The sequence below is a fragment of the Amblyomma maculatum genome, chromosome 7, assembly GCF_055883805.1.
Source record: "Amblyomma maculatum isolate TAMU_Amacu chromosome 7, ASM5588380v1, whole genome shotgun sequence".
Lineage (NCBI taxonomy): Eukaryota > Metazoa > Arthropoda > Arachnida > Ixodida > Ixodidae > Amblyomma > Amblyomma maculatum.
This window is the reverse complement of record NC_139350.1, coordinates 88038206-88043551: the sequence shown is the minus strand read 5'-3', so window position 1 is coordinate 88043551 and position 5346 is coordinate 88038206.

The window sequence follows — 5346 nt, the reverse complement described above, 5'->3', positions numbered from 1 at the left end:
TCAGTACTGACTCTCCTCGTTTAAAGCCTATTGCGGTTGTTTTACTTGGGCGGTGATGTACGCTCACAGAGTGCGTGCGCTGCCTTGAGTAAGAAGAGGGAGCCATGGCGGGGAAGAAGACAATAAATGATTGGCCCTTGGAATTGTGTGCAAAGTTAGGCTAATATGTCACTAGCCATTTTAAAGCAATTGGTAGCTTTTCTTTCGTAAGGTACGACATAAGGAAAAGAAATTAGTCTAATTGGAAAATAAAATGCCAAGCCTACTTTGAAACTGCACTGAAGACTGCGGCATTGATCCTTTCGGCAATACATGTCCACCTTGGTAGCTCAGAGGTTAAGTCTCTCGTCTGCTGAACCCAAGGACGCGGCTTCAATCTCGGTCGCGGCAGCCGCTTTTTGATGCAGGGAAAGGGAGCTACCTAATGTGCTGCTCAAGTGTTTAACTCTCGAGAATTCGGAGCTGCAATTTGGGCAGCTCCGTATCTCAGCTGAATTCAGTGCCAGAACGTCACCAGACCCTGGTGGTGTTTTGAGCTAGCAGCGCTGATGTACAGGAAATCTTTTTCCGCGGCAGCAGATTCATAGCGCACATTTGGCCCCAAGCGCAGAAAGCTCCTGGTCAAAATTTAATTCCTTTGTATTTTCTTTGTAAGGTGCTTGCTCTGCGTGCTTTAAAATTGTTGCTTGGATTCTCTTTGAATTTGATATCAAAGTCAGCACATGCGATCACTGGCATTTGGTGCTCACCTGTTCTGTTAGCTTGCGGAAAAGGTTATTTCATGGAGTAAGATGTGGGGTGACTGGCCCTCTCTTGAGCGCATTGTTTTGCCCTACAACCTTTTAATAAGAGCGTAGAGCGACTGCCCCGGAGAGGCGAGGGTGTAGGGTTCGATCCCCAAATAAGGGTGAATTTTTCTTTAACTTCGAAATTTCTGAGAAAGCTGTATCGCTTTTCATTGTAGCCGTACGGCTGAGCTTGGGTGGATGTCAATGAGTAATTATTCCCTTATTAGAAATCTACTCCATCTTAGCGGATTACCCTGAATATTTGAATAAGTTTTTGCAGTGGCAAAGAAGGCGCAAGATCGTTCTCCAAGCTGAGCAACGTATTCCTCGTACTTCTAGTCATATTGTTCACTAGCAAACAGCACTCCTATGTGGCACCACGTACTACATAAAAAGAGTAAGGTAGTAACGGCAATTATCATCATCACAATGTGTGAAAACAGCATTTACAGGGAAAACTTTTAAATGAAATAGAATTCGGCGCTGTCTCCATCTTGCTAGTATAACAAGCCTAAAACCTACGAAGGAGGCACTGAACAATGGTAGAGGGGCGATGGGGAGGGAAGCCTCAGTTCGCAAGTTGAGACAACGTTCGGCAAGTCCACTTGTCGAAACGAGCCATCTTCTTTCTCTCGTTTTATCCTCAAGCCTAAAACCTATTAAATGAAATAAATTCATCTTACAGCGGACAAATAAGCTGGCTACAACCCAAAGGAAATAAACAATGTCGCGCAGTCGATAATGTCTTGTGATGCCACAAACCTGCTTTAGCAGCAGGTTGTAAGGTATACATTTCGCTTGGAATTATGATTGCGTTCCCACTGCGTCTTTCAGTTTTGGGTTTCTGGCGGGTGGGGGAAGGCATCTGGCGGGTAGGCCACCACTGAAGTATGTATGTTGCTAAAGTAAGAGTGCCGGCGGCAGCATATGTCTCGGCGTATGCGGCAAGCAGTAAAGATGGAGGATGACAAGTGGGCCGAGCGGACTTCAGTCTTTGTTGCTCCCTCATTCTCATAGCATAAGGTCGCTGAGTGGCCTTAATTTATTTGACCAGTGGGCGCCGCAGGTGTAGCAACCAGATGGTGCACCATGTAGGGGGTAGTACTATTGGTGCAAACGCCGACACAACATAGCCTGCAGAGCAGTCTCATAATATTTCCGAGGCGTCACTGGATAGTATGGGTTATAAAAGAAGGGAAGGCTCAGCTATTCGAACGGCTCTGGCTGGACTCGGGCTGGGCTGACACCATCAAGAAAACACAATGTCGGATTTTAACTGAAATTTCCACGCGAAAAGCGACATTTTCATCGGTGTCAGTGACCTGCATTTTTGTCCTCCAAAGGCTGTAGAGGCTCGTAACCATTATCATGTCTTTCAGTATCCCATCATCATTTCTGAACGGTAGATAGCGAATGCCACAAGGCGTGACTAGTAAATTATTTTCAAGGTACTCTCAAGGATGTCTGTGGATAAAGCTTATTCATGTTACTTCATTTCTGCTTGACTGGCAACCATGAGAGAGGGAGACACAAAGAGAGAGAGAGAGAGAGAGAGAGAAGAGGGGGCCTACGGCGAATCCTAATACGGCGGTGTTAAAATCCGAGCTCTGGCGGGATTTCCGAGAAATGAGCGGCGCGCAGCAGGCAGGACGCAGAGAGGGAGCAGGGAGGAGGAGTTTCGAACCGCAAAACGTTATGGCGTCTCCGCAATACAGGGTTGCCACAACGCCCGCCTGCTTAACCTGATAGTGAATAGGGTCTATAGAATATAGCGCCCCAATATGCAATAAAAGGCCACGAAGGGCCGTTGGAACCAGACATGGTAAAGGTGCACCGGTCTATTAATGCGTTGTCGGGGGTACACCTAACTGAAATCAAAATAAAAAGGATGACAAAATAAAAACAAAATAAGAAATAAACCTTCGCTGTCGCGCAAACTATTAAGTGGAGCAGAAGTATCTCCCAAGGTTTTAACGCTGAACGTTAAAATGTGTAATCATAAACATACCAAACTGCAGTGGTGAAAACGTTTTTTCCCTGCTTTTTTTAAGCCTTCTTCTTCGTAAATTGTTCGGCCACCTGTAAAATTTCTCATTAGTTTCTCTGTCTGAGCCGAGCCACACGTGCATGTGGTTCAAATCGGCTTGCTAGCGCGTGAACGCACATAACAAAAACGAAGAAATCCAGTTGATCGACCGGCATGGAAGACGGCGCCTGCGAAGATCTAAGCCTTTTGCATGTACACGAGTCCGGTGCGACACAGCCGTCGCCGAGAGCCTGTAGAAGTCGACAGTGTTCTCGAACGCACAGTCGAAGTTCCGGACCCCAGCCTGAAACTTCAACATCATCGAAGAAATCTAGCTCGTTGAGCGTTTTGCAAGCGGCTTCCAGCGAAGATCTGAGTCTGTTATCTGTAGCTGGGTCGGACCTGAAGCTATCGCCACTAACAGCTTTTGGGAGCACTAAGTTTTCTCGGAATTACAATCGAAGGCGCGGGCCCCCGCCTGCAACTCCTACAGCGTCGAAGAAATCGAGCTTATCGACAGCAATTGAAACAGACTGCCATGAAGACCTGAGCTTCGTACCTGTGCCTTCTGATTTGACACCTCTGCCATCATCATCGCGTCGTAATCGACTGCTTTCTCAGGACTACGTCCGAAGGCCAAGAACCCCATCTGAAGTTGCTACAGTTTCTCTCGGGCCTTATCCGTCAGGCGTTTCTGACGACCGGGTTGATAGTGACGCAGGAGTCTTATCTTCATCTTCGGGCGGCTGCCCTCCTGGGGCAAGTGGACCGACCTCGCCTGATCCGGTGACAGAATCCATATCGACAGCGTCTGCCACTGAATTATCCATTGACTCTGCTCCGAGCACGGTGCCGCCGACGCTCGAAGGCCCCGTCGAGCGTCAACCCCTTCTTCAGGTGGAAGCGAACAGTGGACGAAACAAGCTCTGCAGCAAAAACAGCCTGTTGCACTTTTTCCTCATCGGCGTGTTGCTCGTAAGCCTTGTGGTTGCCGCCACCGTGGCAGTGGCAGACGGGCTTGTCGGAGGATTGTCCCGGTACGATGTAAGAGTGCAACAGCAGTTACTGGCAGCAAGGCAACTGCAACTCCCGCGGGGTACGCCCAAAGAGGACATGTACAGCGGCATGGTGATAGTCCTGCCTTCCGACGACGATCAACAGCAGGACCACGCAGCTCACGACAAGCACCTGGATCCGGCGGTCCTGGCCTTAGACGCCAACCAGAAACACGTCCAGTACATCAGCGCAGCAGACTTGGCAACAGCGGAGAAAAAAGTAAGGAATGTTTTTCTTTTTATTTCATCTGCGTGCGAGTAGACGTTTTAGCGGTTGCAGGTATCGTCATTGAGGCGCATTTGTCGCATTGAAGCAAGTGCACATTGTTTTTCCTTTTCCAGTTATTGATGTCAGAAGCGAATGGGTGGGGACATTTTGGGAGCTAATATTCACTCTTACTGAGGTTGAAGCGAGCGGCATAAAAACGCAAAAATGTGCGATTAAAGTTTCACACTTAGCATGCGTTCCTTGTTGAGGCGAGCGACGCTGTCTTGTCAAGATCTACTTGAAACCATCTGGACTCTGCATTACTGACATTGGAAAAATCTATATTTGCTAAATTTGAAGGATGTAAAATATCGAACGTGAAGTAAAATTAGGCTCAATTCCAAACGGGGACGCCACGTTTTTTTTTTTTTTTCACACAAGCAGTTGTACGCATACTGTGCCTTGAGCAGAAGTTTCAAGGTATGCTTAGGCCAACCAAGGAGCTAGAAATACAGTCCCATATGCAACTGTAACATCCACATGATAGTAAATCTGTTTTTTTTTTTTTTCACAGCTAGAAGTAGAATAAAAAAAGGACACAAAAATACATGAGGTGTTGTGTTTAAGTGGCGAAGAATACTCCGACTCTTCCTTTTTGTTTTGATGCTGCAATATGAAAAAGGCTCTTTAACTTGGATAAACAGCACAATGCGTCTTAGAAAATGTCCCGCTTTTTAATTAACAGCGTTTCATAACACTTCAAATATTTAATCTCTGCTCCGTCTCTCTTATGTATCGTCGAGGAAAGAAGTTTCCAGGACTCCTTAGTGACGGTCCTTTCGCAATGACGGCATGTGTTTCTATTGTCACCCCTTTTTTTCCAATCGCGCTAGTTTGGCATTCGCCTCTTTATTTGTCACCAGAAGTTAGGAGCTAATAACAGTTCTTATCTTCGATTGTGTCTCGCACGTCTCTGAGAATTTTGTGTGCTTTGGTGCATGACACGCCGACAGCGCCATAGCAGCCGCCTATACTCACCCGTGTTATATGGTAACGAGACTTCAAAAACCAATTGGGACATGACGAATGCGGCCCTAACACGACGTTAGCCATGGTAGCTCTTTGAAAAGTACAGAAGCTTTATCCTACTATATTATTTTTGTCGTAGCTCACGTGGTATGCTGTCTGAGGGAGTTCAATCCAATATAGTACCACATATGTTGTTCTTAGCGATGATTGCTTATAGTGCATGTTTGACGACGGTAGGTT